Raw genomic sequence first — 17,574 nt, forward strand, 5'->3', positions numbered from 1 at the left:
TCCGACTCCTGGCTTCTCAATCCCCTCAACTGACTTCTCACTGTCAGGCTCCAGAACTGACTGACTCCCCTGACTCAGCTCCTTTTAATGCTCTTTTAGAGGTGGAAACTCAGAGGTTGATTCCTCCTCTGAGAGTGGGATTATGGGAGGTGTGACTTGTGAATCTCCTGGACTTGTGAGCTCTAATGTGTGAACCAATTACCTTTGTATTGTTTCTATCAAGGCTAGTGAGTTAACCCCTTGTTTCAAGTTCTGGCTCCTAACAGTGCTGACGGGAGCATTTGTGATTGGAGTGATGGGGTACACACACACACACACACACACACACACACACACCACACACACACACACAACACACACATAAAATATGTTATCATCCCATTGTCCTCTGCACAGATGCCCCCTTGTGGAACTGGTGACCATTACCAAGAACCTTCTTGCTCTGAGGCCCCTGAGCTTTGCCTAAAAGGGCCAGACAGGGGTGTGTGTGACTTGAGGGCCTGCAGCCACTAGGGGACATGGTGGGACTGTTTCTGGGCAGGCAAAGGGGGCAGGAGGAGCCTGGGGATCACAGGAGGGATGAGCCCAGCTGCCTGTGTCTGTGGCTGCTCTGACCCCCTGGATCACTCATGGGTGACAGATTAGCTGGGCTGGAACAAGGGCTTCCCCTGCTCCATCCCCTCCCCCTGAGAGACACGCCTTCCCCAGGGGATCTGTGACCCCATTTGGAAGCCCAGGGTTGTAGAGGCCCAGATTTGCACATCCTGCCCCGCCCCTCAGCCCATCCCAGGCTCCCAGGGAGAGGATAAGAGAGGGCCTGGAAAAACCCCGGACTGACTTCCAGTTCTCTCTGGGGGAGCAAACTCTCGGGGTCCCCTGCACCATGGCCTGGCCTCTCATCTGCCTCCTCCTGCTCACCTGCTGCTCAGGTCAGGGCTTCCCTGCTTCTCCTGCTCCCTCCTCCCTGTCCCGGGGTCTGCAAGCACCCTCTCCCTCTCTCCTCTGCTGGGCCATTAAGGTCTGTCTCTGTTTCCAGGTTCCTTCTCCCAGCCTGTGCTGACTCAGTCTCCCTCCAGCATGTCCATCCCTCAGGGCACGGCCAGACTCTCCCTGCCTCAGCAGTGAATGCAGCGATTATGGTGCATGGCACCAGCAGGAGGCAGGAAGGCCTCAATTTACCTCATGTATGTGGACAGCGATGGAGGTAGACAAGGGCGAGGGTCCCCGACCGCTTCCAGGGCTCTGCCTCTGGGGCCGATCCTGCTTCTCCATCCAGCAACATCCAGGCCGAGGACGAGGCCGATTACTACTGTGGGACAGGTGATAGTGATGGTTTACACCGTGCTACATTCAGCGAGGAAGTGGGACAAAGGCCCCTGACAGCCCGGCTGCCCCCCACAGCTGCCCACTTCTGGCCCAGCTAGCTGCCCAAGACTGTTCAGTTGTGCTTCTGTTTCTGTCTCAAGCTCAGGCCCCATGTCAGGACCTGCCCAAGAGCTCACTGAGAGAAGTCCCAGAAATGGAGCATTTGCCTCCCCATGACCAGCACTTTGCCCCTCCCAGGGTATTTCCCAGGACACTGACTCCAGAAAAGTGTTTGGCTGAGTCTTCAGGCTGTGGCTGTTGGAGGGGGGTGAGGGCCCGGCCTCCCTGAGGCTGCCATGGCCGGGTGAAGTTCTTTGGGGTTCCCATTGGCTCCTACCAAGTGACACGCCCACAATTCTACAGAGATTTAATAAGAAGCTCCAAGAAGTGGCAAAACCTTATAAAGGCAGCCGAGAGTTGGGTCTAGAAATTGTAGCAGGCAGATCAGGGGGCTAGCTCTGAATCAGCATCTGGGGGAGCCTGGGGTGGCCAGGCCAGTTCCCATTGGGAAGGGTCCCAGACAGGCGTCACTACCATCAGACTCCAGCCGGAGCCAGATATCCCAAGAATGTCCCAGCACAAAGAAGGCATCCTGCCCCAAGGCGCTGGCAAAGTCCGAGTCCTTCCATAAGGCTCTGGCAGGGGCTGACCCTTCATGACCCCGGGACCATCCACCCCCACAATGGCCCGGTTCTGGGGAGATTTGAGCAGCTAACAAGGTCCTCCTAGGAGGCTCCCAGCCAGCATCACTGAGGAGGTTTCTTCCCGTTCTCCAGACCAGCAGCTCAGACATCCCAAGGGTCCAGTTCCATGTGTTCAGAATGGGTCTAGTGCAGGTCGTGCTGTATGAATGTCTTGGGCCTGGGTTTGGATTATCAAGTCTGTACACGATTCTCATCCTTTCAGCCCTCTCAGCTCTCCCGAGGAGACTTGTGTGGGATAAGGGGGTCAGGGGTCATGAAGCCATGAGAACTGAATCTGGGAGGAAGCAAAGACACTAGAAAGGTGAGACTCCAAGCATGGGAATGACCTGACCGTCCCTACCAGAGCTGCTCCTGCTGTTAGCCAGCGCCGGCCCCAAGGGAGGAAGATGTTTCCATTGAAGGAATCTCGTGGGCTTCCAGCACAGCAGGCCCTGATCAGCAATCAACAGCAATAAAAGGGGTAATAATTACACAGTCAACTTCTCCCCTACAGTCAGTCCAGCATTCGGGCCTGGCCAGGGACTTTAATAAGAAAACTGTCCCAGACTCAAAAATGTTGATATCCACACTCTCCGAGTTAAATATTTGAAAATAAAGTAGTCCTGAACAATGAAAAATGGCCAGACCAGTTATAGTCTATTAATGAGACAGAACAATGGTGCCCTGGAAGAAATGTGAACAACAAAAGCATTATGGAAAGACCTCTATGATCAGATACAGGTGAGTAATCAGGCCACTTAAAACAGCCTTTGTGATGGCAACAATGTCAATGAAAAGAACTGAGCCAAAGAATCAAAACAAATGCCAGCCAAATAGTGGAGCTCAAAGTGGGACCTGAATGAAGAGATATGGCAAGACATCCCTAGTCCCCCTTCCTGGAGGTGTCCCTCATTGCACATGCTCTCAGACAGTTTTAAGGTATTGATGAGTTGTGCTGGTTTTTTCACTTCTTAAAAAACCTCCATTTGTGATATAAAGTGGCTCGCAGGCAGGGGAAGGGGGCAGGTACCATGCTTAAATACTGTGGTGAGATAAAAACAGAAAAATACACAAACAATATTTTTAAAAAAAGAGAAAACAATATAAAAAATTAAAAATGCAGAGACTGCATGAGTTACTTGACATCCTGGTCATCCATAGCCTCCCTGGTTGTTTCAAAGTGACATTTCCAGATCTACATCAGACAAACCAATATCCTCATTCTTTTGTTCAATTACGAAAACGATTGTGTTTCCTCAGAAAAAATTGATACAAAAGAATAATAAGATAGAAATTTATCCTCAGATGGATTCTCTGTGAACCCTATCATAGAACATGAGAACAAGGTAGCAATCAACATAATAGTAGTACTAACAGCAGCCTCAAACTTCAACTTCAACTCATTTCCATATCAAGGTGGGGGATGTGGGGAGAACTGAGAATGACAAAGAAAAGGTGTGTGTTGAAGGCAACATACGGGATGAGGAATTTGTGTGGCTGAAGGCAGCTTTGGTAGCTGTGATTCCCTCCCAGGAAGCCAGAAATGCCAGTTCCTGGGCTCTGGAAATACCACTAATTGCTTTACCAACCAGAACTCATGGGATGCAACTGTTCCTCTGAATCTCAGAAATTCCCCAGACTCACCATACAAGCTGTCATGATCATTGATTATCAGAGAGAACAAAAGAGCATTGGATCTCTTCATGTTACAGTAGCCAAGATGGCAAGGACCTTTGGAACAAAACAAAAAGGCCCTCTGTTGTCTCTTGCTAGAAAGGTTTCCATGCAGATGGTCTTAATGTCCAAAGATAACAAAATATGAGGGCATAAGAAATAGACTAAAGGCATGGGAACTCTCATTATCTACCAATACTATTTTACTTTACTTTTTATGAAAAATGCTTAGATTTATTCTTTTTTTGGAATAATTTTTCATTTTCTTCCCAATTCCATGAAAAACCAATTTTTCCCATCCATTCTTTACATGTTTGAGTTCCAAATTCTTTCCCTTTCTCTTTTCCTTCCCCATTCCCTGACATGGAAAGCAAATTGTTCCAGGCCAAATTTGTGAAAACACACAAAACATTTCTATATTAATCATGATGTGAAAGGAAACACAGACCTAATTTCTTATAAAAGGAAAAAAAGATAAAAATCCTCTGCTTTGACCTGCATTAAGGCTCCATCAGTTCTTTCTCTGGAGATAGAATGTTTCATCATGACACCCTTGGGATTTTCTTGGATCACCGCTCTGCTGGGAATAGCCAAGTCATTCATCATTGATCATTGTAACATTGCTGCTACTGTGTACAACATTAGTCTGGTTTTGCTTGAATAACTTTTAATCAGTTTGTAAAGACAGTTTTCATGTTTTACTGAAATCTTCATGCTCGCCATTTCTTATTGCACAATATTATTCCATTTACAATCCTGTGCCTCCAATTTCATTCAACTGTTATTCTTGAATTGGCGGACATCTTAATTTCAATTCTTGCCACCACAAAGAGTTTATATGATAAGCATTTTTGTACACATACATTTTCCCCTCTTTAAAAATCTCATGGATATGAACTACAATCAGATATAGACCTGTTCTGGAACAAGAAATTTACTCACAGTTCACAAAGAAGCCCTTTGGACATAGTTCCAAATGAAACTTTCTCAATTACGAACTGCTTCACATTTCTACCAAGGACTATATAAATTACCAATTTCCCATACACTCTCCCATATTTGTCCTTCTTTTTTTCTGTAATATTAGCCAATCTGATAGGTGTGAAGGGTTCCTCAGAGTTGTTCTACTTTGCATTTCTCTATTCAATCGTTAGACCATTTTTTTCAAGTGACTATAGGTAGCTTTAATTTCTTCTTCAGAAAATCACCTGTTCATCTTCTTTAAGAATTTGTCAATTGGGGAATGGCTTTTATTTTTATAAATCTGATTTGTATTCTTATAAATTTTGATTATATAGTTGAAAAATAAGCTTCTTATCAGAGAATCCTGCTGTAAAAATAGGCTCTGAAGGTTTCTGCTTTCCTTCTAAATCTAATTGCATTAATTTTGTTTGTGTAAAAATGTAATCAAAATTATTCACTTTAAATGCCATGTTCTGTCCTCCTAAATATTACTGGTCTAGGTGCATATTTGAACAGTCATGGTATTTTCCTCTTTTGTATCCTTTGCAATGATTGGACATTGAACAAAAATACTATAGTGGACAAATATATGGAAACCAAGATTCCAGATGTACTTAATAAGTTATTAATCCATAAGAAGTTTTATCTTTGAAATTTTAAGCATCAAAGACATCGGAAGGAGAGACAAGATGTAGTGCCGGTAAATCAAACGACTGCCCCTGCACTGACCACCATCTCCTCACAGACTCTAATGGGACCTGGACTTGGAAACTTTGGGAACAGCGGTGCTTCATGAGCCTCCAGACTTCCTGCCAGCCAAAGCCTGACTGCCATCCCTGGGGAGAAATCCCTTGGGAGAAATGGCCCATCTTCCTCAGCACCACCAGCCCCCAGTGCTCCAGCAGCACACAGGTGAGAGCGGCATCGAGCAGCAGGCCTCCTGGTTCTAGGTCACTCATCCCAGGTCTCCCCTAGGAGAGGAGCTCTCAGGGAGGACGGATAGCCGTCCTCAGCCGCTGTCAGCCAAGTGCCCCCCACAGGGCAGATGAGACAGTCTGGTTGGAGCAACCAAGGCCCTCAGAGAATCATGGGAGTTAGTATAGGGCCCTCAGGCCGACATATTTCCTCAAATCCTAAGGGACAATGAGCCAGGGATTTGAATCCTAAATGTCTTTTCAGCCTAAGGTCAAAAAGTAACACGGTGTGAATAGAGCCCCTGCAGGGGCTTCAGTCACAGCTTTGGAAAACTGGGAAAGGGGCGACTGGTCCCAAAGAACGTAGCTCGGGGGGAGAGTTCTGACCCGGAAGTGACAGGATTTTGTCACTATAAGTGACGGTGGCAAAGAGGGAGGGTCAGAGAGACACAGGCAGAGACAGGCAGAGACAGACAGAGACAGAGGCAAACACAGAGAAAGAGACAGACAGAGGCAATAAGCTGCTGCTTCCTCAGGCCGGCCGGAGCGTTCCATGTGTCCTGCAGCTGAAACTTCCAGAAGAATGGGAGCCCCTTGAGCTTGGGGTTGGCTGCACTCACTGGCGTCCCCCGGCCCTCAGTGTGGAGCCCCCACACAAAGCACTGCCATGTGTCCATCATTCCTTGTCTATGTTCCTCTGGCAAGGGGGGAGGATAAAGGCTTCTTTAGGGGTGTCTGTCCCAGGGAGTCTCCCCACTTGCACTTGTGTCCCAAATCTCCTTGTGTCCCTGTCACCTGCCAGGACTGAGAGACCTGGGGACACGAACTCTCTGCTCGGGCCGAGGACATCCTGTCTTTGGGGAAAGTCTGGAAAACCTGAGGAAAGATGCTGAAAGGACTGGAGTGGCTGGAAGAGAACAGGGGCCCATCCCTAGAGCTGAGCAGAGGCTCTGGGACAGATGTGGGGCCACAGGTCACAGGGACGGGTGAACACCTGCCCAGAGGGGGACAAGGGCCCCTGCTTAGCTATGGCCAAAAATACTTGGGGTATTCAGGGAGGAAGTGGGACAAAAACCCCCTGCCAGCCCAGCCCCGCCCCCACAGCTGCCTGACTTCTATTTGGCCAGCTGCTAAAGGTCCCGAGGTTGCTTCCTGTTTCTGTCTCAGGCTCAGGGCTAATGTCAGGACCTGCCAAGAGCTCACTGAGAGAAGTCAGGAATGGAGCATTTGCCTCCCTTGACAGCACTTTCCTTCCCAAGCTACTTTAGGTTTTTGACTCCCAGGGCAGTGCATTGGCCTGAGCTGAGCTTTGCTGGTGGAGGAGTGAGGGGCCCTCCCTGAGGCTGCCATGGCTGAGCCCTTGTCAGTAAAGGTTCTCTGGGGTTTCCATTGGCTCCCACAGATGACAAGCCACCTAATTCTACAAAGAGATTTAATAAAGTCGCTCAAGAAAGCATGAGACCTTATAAACCACCTATTTATATCCTTTATATATATTTATTTATATATATATATATATTTATATATTTATTTATATCCTTTATATATATTTATATCCTTTGAGAAGCAGAAAGCCTGAGCCAACCATGGAGAGGGATGGCTTCAGCGGGAGCCCCCGGGGCACCAAAGAGAGCCGCGGGGGGGAAAGGCAGGAGCAGGACTACAGGGGACACCACAGGGGACACTCAGACAGTGAACATGCTGGCTCCTTTGGACGTGGGGGACGAGCAGCAGCCCGAGAAAGGAGCGCGGGCTCACAAAACCAAGAATCCCAACACCTACAAAGTGCTCTCCCTGGTGCTGTCTGTTTGCATGCTAACAACAATCCTTGGGTGTATATTTGGATTGAAACCAAGCTGTTCAGAGAAGTAAAAAGTTGCAAAGGTCGCTGTTTGAGAGGCATTTGAACTATCGCTGTGATGTTGCCACCAATGTTGAACTTGGAAACTGCTGTCCTAGATTACCAGGAAACATGCTTATAGAACCAGGCATATGGACTTGCAGCAAATTCAGGTGTGAGTGAGGAAGAGATTACCCAAAGTCATTGCTCCTCTGCTGAATGACTGCAAGGAGAAGGGTGACTGCTGTATTAACTATGACTCTGTTTGCCAAGGTGAGAAAAGATGGGTAGAAGAAAAATGTGAAAACATTATTGAACCTCAGTGTCCAACAGGGTTTGAAACCCCACCTACCATTTTGTTTTCTTTGGATGGCTTCAGGGCAGAGTATTTGCACACTTGGGGTGGACTTCTTCCTGTTATTAAGAAACTACGAAATTGTGGAACACACACTACAAATTTGAGACCAGTATATCCAACAAAAACCTTTCCCAATCACTACACCCTAGTCACGGGTTTGTATCCTGAATCCCATGGAATCATTGACAACAAAATGTATGACCCAAAAATGAATGCTTCTTTTACACTTAGAAATAAAGAGAAATTCAACCCAGAGTGGTATAAAGGAGAACCTATCTGGCTTACAACTAAGTATCAAGGTCTTAAGTCTGGCACATTTTTTTGGCCTGGATCAGATGTGAAGATTAATGGAATTTTCCAGATATGTATCAACTATATAATGGTTCTATGCCATTTGAAGAAAAGTTTGATTTATTCTTCGGCTAAAACTTCTAAAATTAAAGACCACACTTTTACACTCTGTATTTAGAAGAACCAGATTCTTCAGGTCATTTATATGGACCCATCAGCAGTGAGATTATCAAGACATTACAGAGAGTTGACAACATTGTTGGCATGTCGATGGATGGTCTTAAAGCAATGAATTTACACAGATGCATAAATCTTATTCTTGTGTCAGATCATGGAATGGAACAAGGGAGCTGTAAAAAATATGTCTATCTGAACAAGTATCTGGGGGATGTTAAAAATGTCAAAGTATTTTATGGTCCTGCAGCTCGATTTAGAATTTTTGATGTTCCAGATAATTATCAGACTTTTAGTTATGAAGACATTGCCAGGAATCTTTCTTGGATGGAACCAGATCAGCACTTCAAACCTTATTTGAAACAATTTTACCTAAGCATTTTACACTTTGCTAGAATGATAGAATTGGGCCTTGACATTTCTACTTGGATCACTCAGTGTAGCAACACGTAGATCCAACAGAGAAAAAATATTGTGGATTTGGATTCCATGGTTCAGATAATATATTCTCAAATATGCAAGCCCTCTTCATTGGCTATGGACCTGCATTCAAGCATAATACTAAAGTTGAACCCTTTGAAAACATTGAAATTTATAACTTAATGTGTGATTTACTGAATTTGAAACCAGCTTCAAATAATGGAACTCATGGAAGTCTTAACCATCTTCTAAAGAAACCTGTTCACATACCAGAGCATCCCAAAGAAGTAAGCCACATAGCAAAATGTCCTTTTACGAAGAAAACAAAAGAAAACCTTGGTTGCTCATGTGACTCGGTTTCATCCATGATGGATTTTCAGTCGGAGTTAAATATGACCACAGAAGAAGAAAGGATAGTCAAGCGAAACATTCTGCCCTATGGAAGGCCTGGGGTTCTTCAAAAGAACAGTACTTTTTGTCTTCTTTACCAGCACCAGTTTGTAAATGCATACAGCCATGACATCACAATGCCACTCTGGAGTTCCTACAACGTTGGTAAAAATGACAGTTTCTCTGCAGAAGACTTTTCAAACTGTTTCTATCAGGATCATCGAATATCTCCAAGTCCCATACAGAAGTGTTCATTTTACAAAAACAATCCAAAGCTAAATTATGAATTTCTTTCCCCTCCACAACTTACTAAAGGCACCAATAGTAGGCATCATGAAGCCCTGATTACCAGTAACATAATACCAATGTATCACCGTTTTCAAGTCATATGGAATTACTTCCATAATACCCTACTGCCAAGGTATGCTGGAGAAAGGAATGGAGTTAATGTAGTCAGTGGTCCTGTCTTTGACTTGGATTATGATGGACTGTATGATACTCCAGACATACAAAAACACAAACGCATCAATAATCAAGAAGTTCTGATACCCACTCATTACTTCGTTGTGCTAACAAGTTGCAAAAATAAAACCCAGACTCCACGGAGATGTGAGAATTCTTTAGAGACCCTTGCGTTTATTATTCCTCACAGGACAGACAACAGTGAAAGTTGTACGCGTGGAAAGCCTGAATCCTTGTGGGTGGAAGAACTTCTACGGTTTCATAGAGCCCGCGTTACTGATGTTGAACTTATTACAGGACTAAGCTTCTATCAAGACAGAAAAGAAGCAGTCTCAGACATTTTGAAGCTGAAAACATATTTGCCAACTTTTAATCAAGAAGATTGATTTCATTTTTTTCTGCCATGTTTCATTGTGAGGGAACTTTACATTTCATGGAAAAAAAGACATTCTATTCCCAGTGCCATATATTAGCATATTGATTGGGATATTCAGCCAAAAGTTGATTTGGGAATTGTCCATGTGACACTTGTTTCTCAGGGAAACTTGCTGGACTAAGCACAGCATTAGGAAGGAACTCCTAATGACTTACACATATATGAATATATAAAAATGGCATGCATTGTTCCAGTCATCAGGAGTCAAGACTTCGAAAGCCAAATTCTGTAACAGCATCTTAACATAAGCTGATGTAGCCCCATAATTTAGTGCAGGCCTTTTAAGATCTTTAATGAATTTCTACATTAAAAAGGCATATCTTCCACTTTGTTGACCTGGGGGCATTAGACTGGGAGAGTAGGAAACATAAGTGGTTGAAGCTCCCGGATGTCCACCGCTTTTGCAGGCCTTCCATTAAGCCCTCTTGAAGCCTGCTCAAGGTTGGGGAATGACTTGAATTCTTATCGATCTGACTTCACTCTCTCTATTTTTAAATGAGGCCTTTATCAGAAACACTTTCTGTAAAATTTGTTTCCCAGTTTTCTGCTTTATACAATTTTAGTTGCATTGGCTTTGCTTGTCCAAAAACAAATATTTTCATGCAATCAAAATTATTCATGTTTGTTTTCTAATATTTCTCTGTCTCTTGTTTTAGCCATAGGTTTCCCTTCTCAAAGATCGATGGGTAAACAACATTCTTTATTTTCATATTGACTTTGAGCAGGATCTTTTAGGTCTAAATCAGGAATCCCTTTTGACCTTATCTTGGTATGGGACACTGGTCCATGCCTCGTTTTACAAGAATCTGATGTGTTGTATAGGAAATGAGATTTTGGTGGTGGGCGAAGACAGGAAGAGAAGCGTAGGAGAGATTGGTCTGGGTTTCCAGGCTCCTAGCTGCTGGAGAAAGTGTGGCTGGTCTAGCTAACCTTCTTGACTCTAGCTGCACATTACTATTGCCATTCTCTTCCACCTCCGATCTTTCTTCACCGAGAATAAAGACCGACGATTTTCCCCTAACCTGAATTCCTGATTCCGGCTGATTTTAAAATACGCAGTCATCACACTTTTCCCAGCCGTTTTTGCCAAATAGTGAGCTATTAACCAAGAAGCTGGAGGTTGGGGAGTTATGGAAATGAATTACCATGGAGAGTGACTACTGTGCCTTGTGTACCTTACCGATTCACTAATCCACACTCTTTTTCTTAGTACCAAAGGGTTCTAAAGGCACTTATAATACAGTGTGAGGTATGGTATGATTAAGGTACCTTCCTATGCATGTTTTCATTAATTCCTTTGATATTCTTGACCTTTTTATTAAATCTTGCTTGAATTCACCTTCATAGCATCTCTTATATCCTATAAGAAGGATATTCTTATTTCCCCTGGCCCTGCTACCACCCTGGTAGAGACACTCTCATCACTTCACACTTGGACTACTACAACATCCTGGTAATTTGGTTTTCTTTTTTCTTTATCTAATCAAATAAACCAAAGTTTTACTGTTGTATTGTCTTTTTATCATAAAATCAAAACTTCCTTTTATTTCTTAGTTCAATAATTTTCTTACTTTTAACTTTATTAATCTCTCCTTTGGTATTCAGAATTTTAAAGGTAGCATTTAATTGGAGTTTTAAAATTTGTTATTTTTCTAGATTTCCAAAATTAACTGCCTAATACACTGATCTCCTCTTTCCTTGTTTTATTCATGTAAGGATTTAAAGAAATAAGGACTGCTTTGGCTGTAGCCCATAAACTTTGGCATGTTTTTTTAATTGCTATTTTCTTGGATAAAATTACGGTTTCTCTGATTTGGTGTTTGACCTCATATTTTAGAATTATATGGATTAGTTTCCAATCAGTTTTTTAATCTATCTTTCCTTTATTTCATGTAATACTTATGGCACCATGATCTGGAAATGATGCATTTCATATTTCTGCCTTTCTGCATTGGGGTGTGAGGTTCATATGTGGTCAGTTTTTGTGTCAGTTGCAGGTAGTGCTGAGAAAAAGGGATATTTCTTTCTCTCTCCATTCACGTTCTCCAGAAGTCCATCATATCTAACTTTTCTAAAGTTGGATTCACTTCCTTAACTTCTTTCTTGTTTATTTTGTGGTTAGAATTATCAGATGTGAGAGGGGGAGGCTGAGATTCCCCTCTGGCATAGTTATGCTCTCCATTTCTTCTTGTAACTCACTTCATTTCTCCTAAAAGGATTTGGATGCTATACTACTTGTTGCAAAAATATTAGTATTAACATTACCATTGCCTATAGGGCCCTTCAGTAAGATGTAGTTTCCTTCTTTGTCTCTTTTAATAAGACCTATTTTTCTAATGTTCTGGCTGGTTTTCTGGAGGTCTCGGAACCAGCCTTGGTCTCAGCAGAGTAATAACCACAAGATTGGTCAAGAATAGAGTGCAAAGTCTTTACTGTCTCCTTCAGTCTCCCAGTCTGAACCAGTCCCTCCCAAAATGCAGGAGGCAGGAGAGCCATCATGAGGCTGATCAAAGATGGATTGTCTCTCTGGCTGACTGTCCTCAGTTTAAATACTCTATTACAATTATATTAACTGTAGAATTATTACATCATCATGCCAAGTACTAAGCATATGTAAACTAGATAGACATTGTCTTGTCAGTTCCACTGAATTAACACCTTGCTGTAGGATTAAATCAATCATACGGAACTAGAGAACTCCACGCTAAACTAGATAACCATTGTCTCATTAATCCTACTGAGTTAATACCTTGTTGTAAGAATCCTGGTTTCAGGTACATTTCTGCAGAGTTCTGGCCCGTTACATATTTATGCTTCTGTTTTGTGTGAGATTAGGATTTCGACCCCTGCTCTTTATTACTTCACCGGAAGCAGAGCATCTCCTATTCCAGCCCTTTGCCTTTATTCTGTGTGTATCTACCTCACCACTTTCAGTCCAGCATTCTGGCCTGACAAGAACTTTGATAAGAAAAATATCCCCACAGACTCCAAAATGTTGATGTCCACACTTTCTGGGAGAGCTAAGTATTTGAAATAAAGTATATACCAAACAATGAAAAAATGGCCAAAGCAACTTTAGTATATTAATGGAACAGGACACTAGTGCACTGGAAGACATGATGTGTGTGATGAACAAAGCAATATGGAAAGACCTATATGATCAGATACAGAGTGAAGCAATCAGAGCAGCAAAAACAATATGCACAATGATGGCAACAATGTTAATGAAAAGAACAATGAGAAAACAAAGAATCAAAAACAAATGTGGTAAAATGAAGGAGGTTAAGTTGGACCTGAATGAAGAGATATGGAAAGACATTCCTAGTCCACCCTTTCCTGGGGGTGTCTCTCCTTGCACATGTTCTCAGGCAGTCTTAAGGTATTGATGAGTTGTGCTGGATTTTTTTCACCTTTGTAAAAAAAAATTACCATTTGTCATATGAAATGGCTCTCAGGGAAGGGAAGGGGAATAGGGGAGTATATGTAAGAGATTGTGGTGATGTAAGAAACAGAAAACATCCACAAAAATTATTAAAAGGAAAAAGAGAAAGCAGCATAAAAAATTAAAAGTGTGGAGACTGAATTAATTACTTGACATCCCAGTCATCCTGTGATCTTCTGGAATTGTTTCAGTGACATTTCCTTGAATCCACATCAGATGAGCTGATATCCTTATCTCTTGTTCAATGACAAAAAAAAAGAGGTCATTGTGTTTCCCCCACAAAAAAATTAAATGTAAAAAAATAATAAGATGGAAATTATCCTCGGATGGATTTTCTGTGAACCCTATCATAGAAAATGAGAACAAAGAAACAATCAACATAAGAGTAATATTGACAGCAGCCTCAAACTTCAACTCCAACTCATTTTCCATATCAAGGTGGGGGAATGTGGGGAGAACAGAGAAGGACTACGGAAAGGTGTGTATTGAAGGCAACATACAGGATGAGGAATTTGTGTGGCTGAAGGCAGCTTTGGTAGCTGTGATTAGCTCCCAGGAAGCCAGAAATGCCAGTTCCTGGGCTCTGGAGATAACACTCATTGGGTTACCACCCAGACCTAATGGGAGGCAAATGTTCCTCTGAATCTCAGAAAATGAAGGGGTTCCCCAGACTCACCATCAAAGCTGTCATGATCATCAGAGAGGACAAAAGAGATTTGCAATAAAACAAAAAACAGACCATTGTCTCTTGCTAGAAAGGTTTCCATGCAGATGGTCCTGATGTTCAGAGACATTACAAATGCTTTCTCGAATTGTTGAACCACTTCACATTTTTGCCAAGACTACATTAGTGCCCCAGTTTCTCATATCATCTCCCACACCTGTCATTTTTTTTCTGTAATATTAGCCAATCAGATAGGTGTGAAGGGTTCCTCAGATTTCTTCTACACTACATTTCTCTATTGAATAGTTAGACCTTTTTTTCATGTGACTAAGCCCATCCCATATAATGCTTACTAATGGCTTTAGATAGATAACTTTTAACATTTTAAAGGAAAGCGCCATTTATTTCTATGCTCTCTAGTGTTTTTAATAATGATGATTTTGCTGCATCAATTGAGATAATCATATGATTTCTGTTAGTTTTATGATTTAGTTAATTATATTGACAGTTTTCCTAATACTGAAAACATCCCGTTCTCTTGATCCCACCTTGTCCTGGTGTATTATTGTGGTGATAAATTCTTGTAATCTCTTTGCTAATACTTTACTTAAATTTTTTGCATCAGGATTCTTTGGGAAAGTTGGTCTGTCATTTTCTTTTCTCGATTTTGGCTTGTCCCAGTTTATGTTTCAGCATCTTAATTGTGTCATAAAAGGAACTAGGGAGACTCCCATATTTTTCTAATAGTTTATTTGGAATTCATTGTTCTTTAATGTTTGGCAGAATTCCCTTGTACTACATCAAGCCCTGGAACATGTTTCTTGGGGAGCTCACTGATGACTTGTTCCATTTCTTGTACTAAAATGGGGCCAATTAAGTGTTTTGCTTCCTCTTCTGCTACTGTGGACAACTGGTATTTTGGTCCTTTCCATTTCATCCATTTCTATTTCATTGTCACATATACTGGCAGAGCTGAGCAAAAGAGCGGCTCATTGTTGCTTTCATTTCCTCTTCTTTGGCTTCATGAGCCTCCAGACTTCCTGCCAGCCAAAGCCTGACTGCCATCCCTGGGGAGAAATCCCTTGGGAGAAATGGCCCATCTTCCTCAGCACCACCAGCCCCCAGTGCTCAGCAGCGCCCCCAAAAGGCAGAGAGCGGCATCGAGCAGCAGAGCTCCTGGTTCTAGGTCACTCATCCCAGGTCTCCCCTAGGAGAGGAGCTCTCAGGGAGGACGGATAGCCGTCCTCAGCCGCTGTCAGCCAAGTGCCCCCCACAGGGCAGATGAGACAGTCTGGTTGGAGCAACCAAGGCCCTCAGAGAATCATGGGAGTTAGTATGGGGGCCTCTCTCACAGCCCGGACCACTCTCTGCCCTCAAATCCTAAGGGACAATGAGCCAGGGATTTGAATCCTAAATGTCTTTTCAGCCTAAGGTCAAAAAGTAACACGGTGTGAATAGAGCCCTGCAGTCACAACTTTGGAAAACTGAGGAGGCTGGTCCCAGGCATGTAGCTCAGGGGAGAGTTCTGACCCGGTGGCAGGATTTTTGTCACTATAAGTGGCAAGAGGAGGTCAGAGACACAGGCAGAGACAGGCGAGACAGACAGAGATGAGGCAAACACAGAAGATGAGAGCTGGCTGCCATGATGTGGAGCGTTCCATGTATTATAAGCTGAAACTTCCAGAAGAATGGGAGCCCCTTGAGCTTGGGGTTGGCTGCACTCACTGGCGTCCCCCGGCCCTCAGTGTGGAGCCCCCACACAAAGCACTGCCCGTGTGTGTCCGTCACTCCTTGTCTATGTTCCTCTGGCAAGGGGGGAGGATAAAGGCTTCTTTAGGGGTGTCTGTCCCAGGGAGTCTCCCGACTTGCACTTGTGTCCCAAATCTCCTTGTGTCCCTGTCACCTGCCAGGACTGAGAGACCTGGGGACATGAACTCTCTGCTCGGGCCGAGGACATCCTGTCTTTGGGGAAAGTCTGGAAAACCTGAGGAAAGATGCTGAAAGGACTGGAGTGGCTGGAAGAGAACAGGGGCCCATCCCTAGAGCTGAGCAGAGGCTCTGGGACAGATGTGGGGCCACAGGTCACAGGGACGGGTGAACACCTGCCCAGAGGGGGACAAGGGCCCCTGCTTAGCTATGGCCAAAAATACTTGGGGACAGCAGGGCGGCTCCATTTTCTTCATCATTCATGAAAAGTGATGGGGCAGGGGGCAGCTAGTGGGTGTTGTGTGGTGTAGTGGGCAGAGCAGAGCCCTGAAGTCAGGAGGACTTGAGTTCAAATCTAGCTTCAGACACCTAACACTTCCTCACTGTGTGACTCTGGACAAGTCACTTCACTTAAATTACCTCAGTAAAAAAAAAAAAAAAATGATGGTGCTTATAGAGTTCTTCTTTTCTCTAAAACATGATCATTATCTGTGAGCAGGTTTCTTTGGGAGGTTTTCTGGAGGCAGCCTTAGTTTCAGTTCAGATCAATAATCATATGCAACCAGCTGATAAAATCCAGTCCTTTATTGTCTCCTTCAAAATAGCCCGGTTAGTTTTCTTAGAGGTCTCTCTCCTTCCTTGGTTGCAAGAGCTCTTGCAGCTTGTCTTTTAGCTCTTCCAGCTTCTGCCTCCAGCTCAACTCCGACTCTTGGCTTCTCAATCCCCTCAACTGACTTCTCACTGTCTGGCTCCAGAACTGACTGACTCCCCTGACTCAGCTCCTTTTAATGCTCTTTTAGAGGTGGAAACTCAGAGGTTGATTCCTCCTCTGAGAGTGGGATTATGGGAGGTGTGACTTGTGAATCTCCTGGACTTGTGAGCTCTAATGTGTGAACCAATTACCTTTGTATTGTTTCTATCAAGGCTAGTGAGTTAACCCCTTGTTTCAAGTTCTGGCTCCTAACAGTGCTGACGGGAGCATTTGTGATTGGAGTGATGGGGTACACACACACACACACACACACACACACACACACACACACACACACACAACACACACATAAAATATGTTATCATCCCATTGTCCTCTGCACAGATGCCCCCTTGTGGAACTGGTGACCATTACCAAGAACCTTCTTGCTCTGAGGCCCCTGAGCTTTGCCTAAAAGGGCCAGACAGGGGTGTGTGTGACTTGAGGGCCTGCAGCCACTAGGGGACACAGTGGGACTGTTTCTGGGCAGGCAAAGGGGGCAGGAGGAGCCTGGGGATCACAGGAGGGATGAGCCCAGCTGCCTGTGTCTGTGGCTGCTCTGACCCCCTGGATCACTCATGGGTGACAGATTAGCTGGGCTGGAACAAGGGCTTCCCCTGCTCCATCCCCTCCCCCTGAGAGACACGCCTTCCCCAGGGGATCTGTGACCCCACATTTAGGCCCAGGGTTGCTTAAGAAGGCCCAGATTTGCATCCTGCCCCCGCCCCCTCCCAGCCCCATCCCAGGCTCCCAGGGAGAGGATAAGAGGGGCCTGGAAAACCCCGGACTGACCCACCGGTTCTCTCTGGGGGAGCAAACTC

General features: G+C 44.2%; 2 pseudogenes; both read left to right on the forward strand.

Moving 5' to 3' along the window:
- Nucleotides 1-866: 866 nt before the first annotated feature.
- LOC116420947 lies at nt 867-1,424 on the forward strand (annotated as a pseudogene).
- Nucleotides 1,425-7,281: 5,857 nt separating this feature from the next.
- On the forward strand, nt 7,282-10,160 carry LOC111720690 (annotated as a pseudogene).
- Nucleotides 10,161-17,574: the final 7,414 nt, after the last annotated feature.

The sequence above is a fragment of the Sarcophilus harrisii genome, chromosome 1, assembly GCF_902635505.1.
Source record: "Sarcophilus harrisii chromosome 1, mSarHar1.11, whole genome shotgun sequence".
In the NCBI taxonomy this organism is placed as follows: domain Eukaryota; kingdom Metazoa; phylum Chordata; class Mammalia; order Dasyuromorphia; family Dasyuridae; genus Sarcophilus; species Sarcophilus harrisii.